Genomic DNA, 15,188 nt, shown 5'->3' with positions numbered 1-15,188 from the left:
ATGGAGATTACCTTTTACAGAAGTTAAGTACTGCAGGAAATACAGGGACAGAGTGCTTTCCTGGACAAGTTTCGATCGCTTAGCTGGGTCGGAGAGGAATTTCCCAGATTTGGTCTCCCAAATTGGCCATTGTTTTTTTTTAGCTGGTTTTTCGCCTCTCCCGGGAGATCACATGTGTTCCGGTGGGATGGAGAGTGAAAGTAGATTTGAGGTTAGGATCAGATCAGCCATGATCTTATTGAATGGCGGAGCAGACTCGAGGGGCCGATTGGCCTACTCCTGCTCCTCTGTCTTATGTTCTTATGTAGAAACACAGAAAGCTCCCACACAGATGCAGCAGGTCCTACATCGATCTAGGCAGCTCCTGCATAGACTCAGACAGATCCTACATGCACTCCAACAGATCCAACCTTGACACACGGAGCTGCAACACAGACATAGATACAGCTACACAGGACCAGGGAGCACGTATATTCATCCAGGATCTCCTGCACAGAAACAGACCGTGGCATCGGGCTCAGACAATTCATAGAAAGGTGCAGTCAGCTCCTATGCAGACCCAGTAAACAGCAATCAGACTCATAATGCACATTTCACAGACCCAGGCAGTTCCCACTTATGCCCAGCACCACCAGCAAAGATCCAGTACATCCGACACAAGGCCAGACATGTCCTACAGGGAGCTCCTACACACACCCAGACAGCTGCTTACTCAGACACAAATAGCTACATTCGGGGAACGAGTCAACTCCTACAAAGAACCAAACAGCTGCTGTCTGAGACCAAACTGCTCCTACACAGACTGGACAGCACTTACACCGACCAAGAAAGCACCTACACAGACGAGACAGCACTTACACAGGCACTGAAAGCTGCTACACAGACCCAGAAAGCTCCTACATGGACAGAGGGTGTGGAGTGCACAGAGCAGAATTAAACGGAATGGTCTTGAACCTAGTGTTTTATTTGGGAATTTGGAAAGAGTGGGAATTTCTGTTAAGTATTGAGTAAGCAAAAGCTGTATAAAATAAAATGTAGTTGAAGATTTTGATTTTAATCTAGTACTTTAAAAGCTGTAATTAACAGAAACTGCCGGCCAGAGGCTGTTCCAGTGTTTCTCTAGAATAGGCACCAATCGCCAGGAGCAGGGCAGCTGAGTCCACACTTGTAGATTGCGGGAGGCTCCGAGTGTCTAAGAGGAAACATTTCTGCAGAGCACAGCGCAGTCTGCACACAGTGGGTTAAATGGCGTGAAATTGAACAGTGTGTTTTATTTAGGAATTTGAAAAGTGTGGGATTTTGGAGAAGAGGGGGAAGGGGTTGTTTCGTTTTGCCAAAGCTACTTGTAGTGCTTTGTGTTACAGGTAGATAAGTAATATATGTACGCTTAACTTAATCTAGATCCAGTAAGTAGTCAAGAAACTACACTGTAAACTAAGTTACCAAAATACCAACTTAATTAAATTTAATTAAATAAAGCAAGGCCTTTGACACTATACTAACTGAGAAGGCCCCCCTGACCCTAACACTCACCCTGTGACACTGCCCGTTGTGGAATCATACATGTTCGCGCTATTGCTTTCCCATTATACTTTCTCCAGTCTGAAATTATACTGCGCTCCCAGTCTGGGGTCCTTTTTAGCACATCTACACTTTCTCTAGTCTGAGATTATGCTGTGCCCGCAGGTTGGGATCCTCTATAGCCCCTCGATACTTTCTCCAGTCTGAGATTATACTGGGCCCAATGGCCGGGAAACCCTTTAGCCTCTCACTACTTACTCCTGTCGGAGATTATACTGGGCCCAAAGGCTCGGATCCCCTATAGCCCCTCTCTGCTCTCTCCAGTCTAGGATCAAAATGTGGCAAAATCCCTGGGATCTCCCTGTGCCCTTCGATATTTTTGCCACTCTGGGATCCAAGGCTAGGATACTCCTGTGCCAATTAAACTTTCCCAACTCTGGGATTATATTATTGCCCGCAGCTTCAGATCCTCCTTTTCCCTTCTATACATTCTCCAGTTTGGGATTACACTGTGCTCGCAGCTTGGGTCCTCGTGAGCCCCTCTATAGTTCCTCCAGTCTGGAATCATATTGTTGCCGCAGGCTGAGCTCCTCATGTGCCCATCTACACTTTCTCCAGTTTGAAATTGTACATTGGCCTCGGCTGGAATCCGCCTGTGCCCCTCTACACTTTCTCCAATCTGGGATTATGAACCACACCCGTCGGTTGTACTCATTGCATTGAAGGGAGATCAGAGCGAGCGCAAGTAAAGTTGTGTTCATCCTGTATCCTGTTCGACGAAATCTCTGCATGGTTTCTGTACCTGCACTAGTTCAGCTTTAATAATGTTAGGCTGCCCTTAAGGTGTTAATCATTAACACATTCCGCTCAATTGTTTCCCGTCGGAACCTGCCCTTGAATTATGCTCCTGGTTCTGGTTGTTGTACCTCCTGGTTCTGGTTATTCTACTTCCTGATTCGTCAGGTTACTCCTCCCTCTCGGTTATTGTCCGTCTAACTCCTCTCCCATACTCCGGTGTCTGAGATGGCTCCTCTTATCATAACCAAAAACTTTGACTCTGTCCAGTGTGGAAACGTGTTAGTGCTGCCCAGAGCATCGGTTCGTACCGTGACCACCCCCACCACCTCCGCCCTGCTTGTAGCTGTTAACCTCCGATATTCATGACAATCCCCCCGTTTTGTTATTATTCCTGCCTTTTGGTTTGCTGACATGACTACCCTTATATTGGCTATTTCCTCGCTGTACTGGCTCCTGGGATTATTCCTCCTTCTGTGTTTCATCACAATACCTTCCTCCTGATTCTGCTTAGACCTCTGACTCCTGGGTTCTTGTTATCACTCCTTTATCCTGGTTTCTTGTTATTACTCCATTCTCCTGTCTGTGGTTAGAAAACTTCCTTCCTGCTTCTTATTAGTCACCCTCGTCATTTTTGTTATGACCCCCACCCACCCCGTCGTATTTTACACAGAGTTCCAGGGAAATTACTCAAACGAGAAAGATAATTGAACCAACAGTCCGTGTAGCTCTTTATTCTCCTCTCTATCAGTAGAACTATTCCCATGTGCCCCCCTGTTCCTATTTCACATGACCTAATCAGAAATCTACTTTCCTATTTTTCTCAAAGCGGTTTGTGTATAAGAAAGAAAAAATAAGAAAGAAAGAACGAATGAAAGAAGGAAAGATTGAAAGAATGAAAGTTTAGAAAGTAATAAAAAAGAAAGACAGAAAGAAAGAGAATAAGTAAGAAAGTAAAAACGCAAGAAAGAAACAAAGAAAATAAGAAAGAAATAAAAATTGAAATAATGAAAGAAAGATGGAAAGAAATAAGGCTGATAGGAAGGAATGAAGGAAGAAAGAAAGGAACAAAGAACGGAGGATAAAAGAAAGAAAGAATAATGAAGGAAAGGAAGTTAATGAGATGTTTCAGATTTGAGCGAATGCTGTAGATTTGCCCTGTGTTATGACTTGTTTCCTAATCTATTGATATGCTAATTAGTTTCCTTTCCTCGCCTCAAACATCAACTCCTTTGTGGGTCCCGGTTACACGGAGAATTTCATTCAGCACAGTGGGAATCACAGCCCAGTGACACCCAATTCACCCAATATCCACACTCACTTCCCTCTGGATTATTCAGAAAGAAAGGAAGAATAAAATTTACTGTTTATGCTTTCATGAAGGATTAATATTTGTCACCGTCAGATGCCAGCGTCAATCTGTTCAGATAAACATTTTCCCTTCTCTAGTATTTTGACAGTGACTCGCACCAATAGATACTGTTTCTTAAGCAAATAATGCCCAGACATTTCTTCTTACAGCAGAGGCAGGAATGCTCACAATTACTTACGGAAATACCTCCAATGTCAATCCGTCCTCCAGCACTCGGTCTTGGAAGCTGTGAAAGAACAACATATGGGTTCAAGCTGAGCCTTTTGGAGGCAAACGCTAACTCCAAACTGTAGCATTTTGTGACATTTGGGAATATTATTCGGATGACAGCCGATCTGATTTTAAATTCTTAAAACTACTGTTTCTCCTCCTTGCACCAATACCTTTCCAGCAAAGGCTTCATCATTCTGTGGAGCTAGTTTGATGTAGAAGGAATACTCTCGGCCATCCCGAGACTGCATCATTAAAGCTATCCGATATTACATGATGAAATATAATAAAGAACAGAAAATCCATCGCAGGTCTTCCGGAGCGCCTTGGGATGGGTTAATCTGCAGAGCATGCATTTTCCAATTGTCTGATTTTCTTCTATCAATATAGGGAGTGCAGTTCCTATCTATCCCCGTCAAATAAAGTGGAGACTTACTAAAGGGGTACCATGGATGAGGTACTTTACACAATAAGAGTGGAGAAACTGGGATTGTTCTCATAAGGGCAGAGAAGGCAAAGAGGAGATTCGATAGAGCAGATCAAACTCATGAAGCATTTTTTACAGTAAATATGGATGAACACATTCCAGTAGCATAAGGGTTGGTAATCAGATGACGATTGAAGGTAAATGGCAAAATGAAATGTGTTCAGATGAGGAGAGATGTGGTCTATAATAAAACAATTTTCAGCATCAGTTAGAGCATTTCGTCCACTTTTTGGGCCCCACATAATTAGGAGGGACGTCAAGGTCTTGGCGACTCTGCAGAGATGTCATAGAATGGTATCAGGGATGACAGCCTTCAGGTCTGTGCAGAGACTATAGATTGCTCTCATTGGAGCAGAAAAGGTTAAGGGTAGATATACCGGAAACTACCAGTGATGAGAGGTTTGAGTTATCTGTGGAGATTAGAGAATCTGGAATTATTATCCTTAATGCAGAGAAGTTAAAGAGGAGAATTAACAGAGGCGTTGAAAGTAACGAGCAGTAAATGAGAAGAACATCTTTTACCACTGGCAGAAGAGTGGATACGCAAGAGGCCAGAATCACTGCACAAGGATTACATTACCACCCCAACCGTGTCCCCTGCCCCTCGCCTACAGATTCGATTAAATGTTGATTTGCGGAGCGAACGGTGACTGGAAGAGAGATGATCTGCTGTGGACTAGATAGGCCGCAGCACCATCAACAACTGGAAAAGTGGAGAGGCAAGACTGTGAGATCGAGAATTCGCATCAATTCATAGAATCACAGAATAACACAGCAGAGCAGCAGGCCACTCGGTCTATTGTGCCTGTGCCACTTCCTTGAAAGAGCTGGCCAATCAGTCCCACTGCCTCATAGCTTAGCAATGTGTCCCCCTTCAAGTATTGATCCAATTCCCTTTGGAAGTTATTACTAGATCTGCTTCCGCCGCCTTTCTGTCAGAGTATTCCAGATTACAACATTTTGCTGTGTAAAACTATTCTCCTCATCTCGCCCTGGTTGTTTTGCCAAATACCTTACTGATTTTGAACAACTCAATCAAATCTCCACTTAGACTTCTCGGCTCTAAAGAGAACAATCCCAGCTTGCATAGTCTGTCCACATAACTGAAGTCATGCATCCCTTGTACCACTAAAGTAAATCTCCTCTGCACCCTGTCTGAGGACTTGACATTCTTTTTAAGGTGTGGTATTTCAAAATGGACACAAGGCTTTCACAGCAACAACAACATCTTGCATTCATACAAAGTCACTAATGGAGAAATAATTCCAAAGGATTTTCGCAGGAGCTTTATCAATAAAAAATCAGGGTTGAGCAAATGTCCAGAATTGGAGGAGCGCAGATATCTCGGAGTGTTGTAGGGCTGTGGGTGATTACTGGAATAGGGAGGGGCGAGGCCATGGAGGGATTTTAAAACAAGGATGAATAGTTTTAAATGGAGGTGTTGCTTAACTGGGAGCCAATGTAGGGCAGCGAGCACAGGGTTGATGGGTGAATGGGACTTGGTGCGTGTTAGGTCACGGGTGTCAGAGGTTAGGATGAGTTAAAATTGATGGCCGGTGAAGATGCGAGGCACGCCAGGAGTGTACTGGAATAGAGGTCAGGTCTAGACGTTAAAACAGAACATGGAAGAGGATTTCAGCAGCAGATGACCTGAGGCAGAGGCAATGCTACAGAGGTGGAAATAAGAGCCTAGAAATTCACTTTGGGCCCGCCAGCTGGCGTGCGCCCAAATGTTAGCGCTGAGCGCGGAGCCAGTTGCGCCCGTCAGATATTCGTTTTTTGCGCCCCAATTCGGAACTGGGCGCTATTCCAGGGTGTGCCTGCCCCCGCTTGGGGCGCTGAAACTGAATTTCAGCGCTCTAGGCGCCGCTGCGCCACCCGCTGTGGAGTGGCAGGCTGCGGTACTGCAGGCCTCCTCCATCTCTTAAGGGGGAGGTGCCTGCAACGGGGAGATCGCCGCTGGATAGTGCCGGCAAATGAGCCCGACACCACGGAGAAGTGCCGGGTTCACGGAAAGCAGTCAGCAAAGCCGTGGGGGGGGCGGTGGTGGAGGCCGTGGAAGGAGGTGCGGGCAGGCGGCCGCCGAAAAAGCGGCCGGCCGCACCGCCACCTTAAAGCGCCCCACTAAGGCAACAGTACGGCCCCGTTTTCTGATCGCTGTTTGCGGCCACTGCGGAAGAGGCGGCCGCAACTAAATATGGCGGTCGGGCCGGTAGCGGGGCGGTAGCGGGGCACTGCGCACACCGAGGACGTCATTGGTGGCGGCGCAGCGCTACTGGCTAATGCCGCCATTACCGCAGCGCTGAATATCGGCGAAAGCTCAGCAAGTGGCGCTAAAGCCCTCTTTGGGCGAAAACTGGGCGCAAAGCCTACTGAATTTCTAGGCCAAGCAGTCTTAGTGTTGGCATGGATACTGTGTCAGAATCTCATCTCAACATCAAATATGACACCAAGGTCGGGCGCGAAAATTCTGGTTCAGCCTCAGACCGTTGCCAGGAAGAGGGATGGATTTGGTGGCTGGGACCGAAGACAATGACTTTGGTCTTACCAATATTTAACTGGAGGAAATTTATCCTCATCCAGTACTGGATGCCGAACAAGCAGTCTGACACTTTAGAGACAGTGGAGGGGTCGAGCGGTGTGTTGGTGAGGTAGAGCTGTGAGTCATCAGCGTACATGTGCAAAATGACATGATTTTGGATGAGGTCGCCAAGGGGCAACATGTATCTGTACAGTAAGAGGGAGCCAAGGATAGGACTTCGGAGGACACCAGAGGAAACGATGCAGGAGCCAGAAGAGAAGTCATTGCAGGTGATTATTTGGCTATGATTAAATAGATAAGAATGGAGCCAGTCGAGTGCACAACTCCCCAGCTGGACGACAGAGGACAGGCGTTGAAGAAGGATGGAGTGGGCAACCATAAGAAAGTTTGCAGACAGTTCGAGAAGGACGAGGAGGTATAGTTTTCCTTTGTCACAGCCACCTATGATGTCATGTGTGACATTGCTAAGGGCAGTTTCAGCACTGTGGTAGAGGTGTACACCTTATTGAGAGGTAAGATCATGAAGTTACGGCAAGGATGGACATGCATTTGGGAGGCGACAGCACCCTCAGTGCTGTTGTTGGGGTGTAATAAGAACATAAGAACATAAGAAATAGGAGCAGGAGTAGGCCAATCGGCCCCTCGAGCCTGCTCCGCCATTCAATAAGATCATGGCTGATCTGATTCTAACTGCCAATCCACTATCACAGAACCATCTCCAGCATCTAACAGAATTAGACACACGAAGTAGGAGCAGGATCAGGCTACACGGCCCCTGGGCCCGCTCCGCTACCCACAGGGCCATGACCGATCCGAACCTAGACTCATGTCCAAATTCCTGCCCGCTCCCCGTAACCCTTAATTCCCTTTACTTCTAGGAAACTGACTATTTCTGTTTTAAATTTATGTAATGATGTAGCTTCTACAGTTCTTTGGGGCAGCATATTCCATGGGCCTACCACCCTCTGAGTGAAGTAGTTCCTCCTCATCTCAGTTTTGAAAGAGCAGCCCCTTATTCTAAGACTATGCCCCTTAGTTCTAGTTTCATCCATCATCGGGAACATCTTCCCTGCATCCACCCGATCCAACCCCTTCACAAGCTTATATGTTTCAATAAGTTCGCCTCTCATTCTTCTGAACTCCAATGAGTAGAGTCCCAATCTACTCAACCTCTCCTCATATGTCCATCCCCTCATACCCAGGTTTAACCGAGTGAACCTTCTTGGTACTGACTCGAGAGCAAGTATGTCCTTTCTTAAGTATGGACACCAAAACATTACGCAGTATTCCAGGTGCGGTCGCACCAATACCTTGTACAACTGAAGCAATACCTACCTATTTTTATATTCTATCCCCCTGGCAATGAAAGCCAACATTCCATTGGCCTTCTTAATCACTTGCTGCACCTGCATACTAACCTTTTGAGTTTCGTGCACCAGGACCCCCAGATCCCTTTGTACTTCAGTGCTTTCCAGTTTCTTGCCATTAAGATAATGGGCCAGAAATTGGTAAACGGGGCTTGCCGCGCGTGCAAGCCCTGTATATGCACTTACCCGACGCTACTGCCGATCAGCTCCAGGGACGCCTGGACTTGGTGTTTGAAAAAGAAGAATCCCGGGCAGCGTATGACGTCACGCCGCCCAGGAGTGCAGCCAGCGCGAAGCCAGGAGCGTGCAGTGCAAGTGAGACACGCCCCTTGAGGTCTCAGTTTCACTGGACACGCCCCCAATGTTTCTGTCAAGCTGCTAAGCATTTTTACATGCAAAGCAGCAGTTTAAATAGGTTTTTGGAAGTTTTTTGAAGATTTTGGTAACTTTTTTAAATTTTTTAAATGTTTACATTATTTTGAGTAATCTGAAGTAGTTTTAAAGAGGATTAAAGCAATTTAAAGATTTTAAAAGCCCTAAAATAATTTTTTAAATTCCATTTATTTATTTAGCAATGTCGTCGTCATACGTGTCTTCACACTGTTCCCTTTGGGAAACTGTATGAAGTGGTGGAAGGATTTATGGCCATGATTAACGCTCATTCCGTGACTGTAACCATCTTTGAACCAGCCATTAGGGCGGTTAGTCCTATGGCGGGAGGTTTTTACGGGCTCCCACAAGCTATACAAGGAGAGGGGCCACCCACAACCACGGATGCAAATATCCCACTGGATGTCAACCCTGAATTTAGAGCCGGAGCTCTGACTCCACTTGCCGGGACTATCTAGAGCGGGGTTCGAAACCCTACGCTGATCTGGCCCAGCGGCGGGGATCCTACCGCTATGACAAAGGCCCAATCCGATTAGCAACGTGAAATGGCAGCATAGGGCTCCAGTCACGGGGAGGGAAAAGGCGCAGGAAACGTATGTGTGTCACCTTTTGTGCGGAGTGGGCCTTTTGCGTCGCAGTAAGCATCCCCGCCGCTGGGCCAGAAGGAGTAGGGTTTTGAACCCCACTCCAGACAGTCCCGGCAAGTGGAGTCGGAGCTCCAACTTTAAATTCTGGGTGGACATCCAGCGGGATACTTGCGTCCGTGGGTGTTGGTGGCGACCCCCACCCTCAGATGGGTTGTGGGAGCCCATAAAACCCTCCTGCCATAGGACTAATCACCCTAATGGCTGGTTCAAAGATGGTTACGGTCACGGAATGAGCGTTAATCACGGCCATAAATCCTTCCACAACTTCATACAGTTCCCCAAAGGGAACAGTGTGAGGATACGTACGATGATGACCTCTTGCGCAATGCACCTCCATGGACCCTCAGTCGCAGATGCGAGGGGGCAAGTCGTGCAATTGTTAAATTTTTCATTTTATTGACATGTAAAATGTTGGCCCAGTAATTCCCTTCCAAATGCGCGAGTACGGTCGGGGTACTAACGCATCTGGCCGGATGAAATGCCGGTTTTCAGCATGCACAGTGCATGTGGGGAAAACCAGCATTTCCTGTCCTCTGAACGAAGGGGTTCAGAGGCAGAACGCGTGCGACTGCACAGGCAGCGCGTGTGCAGTATAATTCGCCGCTTTCATTAATGCTTTCAGTGAGGTGAAGTCATTACAACTTACACATGAAAAAAGCATGGGTACAGTTGCTACAGAGGCTGCGGAGGAAGATATTTATTATCGTGGAGCTTCTGAAAGTATGTATATCTGTATATATTCCTTTGCGTGTTATGTATATATTCCTTTACTCATGTGTATGAATGTATTATTTAATTATGACTTTCAGAGAAATTAACTTATTGGAAAATCATAATTAAAAACATACACATTAGTAAAGGAATATAAAACATACATACATATACGTAAAAGAATATATGTGGACATACATACATAACTCATTCTCACATTCCATTCACACAGCCACAATTGCTCCTTCTACCTGCCGTTCGGAAAACACTTTAAAAAAAAAAAAAAATTTTAACTTTAAAACTTACATAAAATTTCTTAAAATAACTTCCCTCCCTTTCCCAAACAAAAATATTGCATTTCAGAAGCTCCACGATAAAATATATCTTCCTCCGCAGCCAATGAACAACTTTACACTTGCTTTTTTCAAGTGTAACTTCTAAGGACTTACCCTCACTGAATCCATCATTGAAATCCACAAAGTTCACTGCGCAAGCGCTGCCTGTGCAGTCGCACGCGCTGTGAATAGACCTCGGGTCTGGAAATGCCGGTGTTCCCTGCATGCGCTGTTCCTGCTGAATGCCGGCATTTCCAACGGCCAAATGCGTGAGTACCCCGACCGTACTCATGCTTCTGGCTGCGAATTTCTGGCCCAATAACCTGCTCTGCGATTTTTCCTGCCAAAGTGCATAACCTCACACTTTCCAGTATTGTATTCCATCTGCCATATCTCTGCCCACTTTCTTAGTCTGTCTATGTTCCCTTGAAGGTTTTTTATGTCCTCGTCACTCACTACTTTCCCCCCCATCTTAGTATCACCTGCAAACTTTGATATGTTACACTCGGTCCCCTCCTCCAAATTGTTAATATAGATTGTAAAGATTTGGGGACCCAGCACTGACCCCTGTGGAACACCACTAGTTACTGATTGCCAGTCTGAGAATGAACCATTTATCCCAACTCTCTGCCTTCTGCTGGATAGCCAATCCTCTATCCATGCCAGAATAATACCCCCAATCCCGTGATTTTTTATCTTAAGCGATAATCTTTTGTGTGGCACCTTGTCAAATGCCTTTTGGAAGTCAAAATACACTACGTCCACTGGTCCCCCTTTAACCACCCTAAAAGTTACTTCCTCAAAGAACTCCAGCAAATTTGTCAAACATGACTTCCCCTTCATAAAACCATGCTGACTTTGTCCTATTAAATGATGATTATCCAAATGTCCTGTTAATGTCTCCTTAATAATGGACTCCAAAATTTTACCTACCACGGATGTTAGGCTAACCGGTCTATAGTTTCCAGCCTTCTGTCTACTGCCCTTTATAAATAAGGGTGTTACATTAGCAGTTATCCAGTCTGCCAGGGCCATTGCCGAGTCCAGGGAGTTTTGGAAAATTATTACCAATGCATCCACAATCCCTACCGCCACTTCCCTCAAGACCCTAGGATGTAAGCCATCAGGTCCAGGTGATTCATCCACCTTGAGTCCCATTATTTTACCGAGTACCACTTCCTTAGTTATTTAGATCGTGTTTAGCTCCTTCCCCTTTTTGCCCGCTGTTTCTCCAGTGTCGGGATATTCTTAGTGCCTTCTACTGTAAAGACTGATGTAAAATATTCATTCAGTGTTTTTGCCATCTCCATATTTCCCACCATTAATTTCCCGGTCTCATCATCTAAGGGACCAACATTTACTTTAGGCAGCCTTTTTCTTTTTATATAACTACAAAAGCTCTTCCATCTGTTTTTATATTTTTTGCTGATTTACTTTCATAATCTATCTTCCCTTTCTTAATCAATCTTTTTGTTATTTTTTGCTGCCTTTTAAAGTTTTCCCATCCTCTATCCTCCCACTAGATTTGGCTACCTTATATGCCCTTGTTATTAGTCGAATACTATCCTTAATTTCGTTACTTAGCCACAGATGGCTGTCTTTTCTTTTACACCCTTTTCTTCTCAGTGGAATATATATTTTTTGGAAGTTGTAAATTAACTCCTTAAATGTACGCCACTGATCATGTATCGTCTTACCCTTTAATCTATTTCCCCAATCCACTCTACTCAATTCCGCTCTCATACCTTCATAGTCTCCTTTATTCAAGCTTAGCATGCTTGTTTGAGATCCAACCTTCTCACCCTCTAATTGTATATGGAATTCAACCATGTCACTCATTCCAAGGGGATCCATTACTAGGACATTTTTTATTAATCCTGTCTCGTTACACAGGAACAGATCTAAGGTTGCCTGCCCCCTGGTCGGTTCAGTTACATACTTCTCAAGGAACCCATCCATAATACACTCAATGAACTCATCCTCAAGACAGCCCTGCCCAATTTGATTTGTCCAATTAATATGATAGTTAAAATCCCCCATAATTATAGATGTTCCCTTATTACAATCCTCAACTATTTCCTGATTGATACTCCGTCCAACAGAGTTGCCACAGTTCGGAGGACTATAGACTACGCCCACTAATGTTTTTATTCCCCTTATTATTCATTACCTCCACCCAAACTGTTTCATTGTCCTGATCTTTTGACCCAATATCATTTCTCTGTATTACAGTGATTCCTTCTTTTATTAACATAGCCACCCCACCTTCCCTTCCTTCCTGCCTGTCCTTCCTGATCGTTAAATAACCTGGTATGCTTATTTCCCAGGCATTGTCACCCTGCAGCCATGTTTCTGTAATGGCCACAAGATCATACCCATATGTAGTTATTTGTGCCATTAACTCATCTATTTTGTTACGAATGCTACGTGCATTCAGATAGAGAACTTTCAAAGATGTTTTGTGACACTTTGTTCCTGCTTTTGCCCATTTTATTACATTACCTTTTACTCCATACCTTCTGCCGCTTCCTGACATGCTCTGGTTTAAAATTTCCCCACAGCTACCTAAGTCAATGATCTTCTCTGTTCTCATTTGTAGTATTTGCTCTCCAGGATCCTCCCCCTCACTAGTTAGTTTAAAGCCCTCTCTACAGCCCTTATGATCCGCCAGGACTCTAGTCCCAGCACTGGCCAAGTGAAGCCCGTCCCAATGGAACAGCTCCCTCCTGCCCCAGTACTGGTGCCAGTGTCCCAAGAAGCAAAACCCATTTCTCCCACACCAGTCTTTGAGCCACGTATTTAACTCTCTAATTTTATTTGTCCTAGCCAAATTCGCTCGTGGCTCAGGTAATAATCAGTGGTTCTGCTTTTTAATTTGGCCCCTAGCTGCTCAAAATCCCTCAGCAGAACCTCCTTCCTTGTCCTATCTATGTCGTTGGTACCAACATGGACCACGACAAATGGATCCTCCCCCTGACACTCCAAGTTTCTCTCCAGTCCAGTTTTGTGGTAGGTGTGACCTATACAAAAGGGACGGTCTACACCTGTGCAGAGATGGAACTGATGTTCTCGGGGTAATTTTTGATAAAGCAGTTCGGGAGCATTTAAACTAGTATGGCAGGGGGCTAGAAACCTATGTAGTGAAATAGAGGAAAGTGAAAGGCAGACAGAAATAAATGGTAAAAGGGTGAGGAACAAAAAACAAAGGGCCAAACTAATTCATAAAAAATGTGAGCATAAAAAAAGCCTGAGGGTTTTATACCTTAATGCGAGAAGCATCAGGAACAAGGTAGATGAATTAGCTGTGGAAATAGAGGTTAATAATTATGATCTAATTGGGATTACGGAAACATGGTTGCAGGGTGAGCAGGGCTGGGAGCTTAACATACAGGGGTATTCAGTATTTAGGAAGGATCGACAAAAAAGAAAGGGAGGAGGGGTAGCATTGCTAGTAAAAGAGGGGATAAATGCAATTGAAAAGAAGGATATTAACTCAGTTAATACAGAATCTATATGGGTGGAGCTAAGAAATAGCGAGGGGCGAAAAACATTAATAGGAGTGGTATATAGGCCTCCAAATAGTAAAATAGAGGTTAGGGAGGGCATCACGAGGGAAATTAGAGAAGCGTGCAATAAGAGCACAGCTGTCATCATAGGTGACTTTAACTTACATATAGATTGGACTAGCCTAATCAGTAAAAATAATGAGGAGGAGGAATTCCTTGAGTGTTTAAGGGATGGTTATCTGGATCAATATGTCGAGGAACCAACTCGGGAACAGGCTATATTGGACTGGGTACTGTGCAATGAGAAGGGACTAATCAGTAATCTTGTTGTACGGGGACCCTTGGGTCAGAGCGATCATAACATGATCGATTTCTCACTCGAAATGGAGAGCGAAGAAATTGACTCAGAGACTAAGGTCCTGAATTTAAACAAGGGGAATTATGATGCCATGAGACGGGAACTGAGTAGGTCTGATTGGACAACGTTCCTGGGAGGACTGGAGGTAGATAAACAATGGCAAACATTTAAAGATAGAATGACAAAATTGCAAAAATTGTTTATACCAATCTGGCATAAAAGGAAATCTAAAAAGGTGACTCAACCGTGGATAACAGGGGAAATTAGAGACAGCATAAAATCCAAAGATAGGGCGTATAAAATAGCCAAAAAAAGCGCCAGAGCGGAAGATTGGGAACAGTTTAAGATAGAGCAAAGGAGGGCAAAGGGCATGATCAAGAGGGGCAAAATAGCTTACGAAAACAAGCTGGCGGAAAATATAAAAACTAACTCCAAAAGCTTTTATAAATATATCAAAAGGAAAAGACTGGTGAAAACCAAAGTTGGTCCATTGCAGTCAGATACGGGGGAATATATAATGGGAAATAAGGAAATGGCAGATCAACTAAATGCATACTTTGGGTCAGTCTTTACGAAGGAAGACACAAAAAACCTCCCTGGGATATCGGGAAAAATAGGGACATTGGCAAAGGAGGAACTGACGCAAATCAATATCTCTAAGGATATGGTGTTAAGGAAGCTAAAGGGATTGAAGGTGGACAAATCCCCAGGGCCTGATAACATGCATCCTAGGGTACTGAAGGAGGTGGCCCTAGAGATAGCGGATGCACTAAGGATGATTTTTCAGAATTCATTAGACTCGGGAACAGTGCCGATGGATTGGAGGGTAGCTAACGTTACCCCACTATTCAAAAAGGGGGGTAGGGAAAAAGCAGGTAATTACAGACCTGTAAGCCTTACATCAGTTGTGGGCAAAATGCTGGAGTCCATCATTAAGGATGAAATAG

Source organism: Somniosus microcephalus, unplaced genomic scaffold (genome assembly GCF_052327205.1).
Source record: "Somniosus microcephalus isolate GS21.2 unplaced genomic scaffold, FLI_Smic_1.0 unresolved_chr8, whole genome shotgun sequence".
Lineage (NCBI taxonomy): Eukaryota > Metazoa > Chordata > Chondrichthyes > Squaliformes > Somniosidae > Somniosus > Somniosus microcephalus.
The sequence above is the reverse complement of the archived record's forward strand: the minus strand, read 5'-3'. Positions refer to the sequence as shown.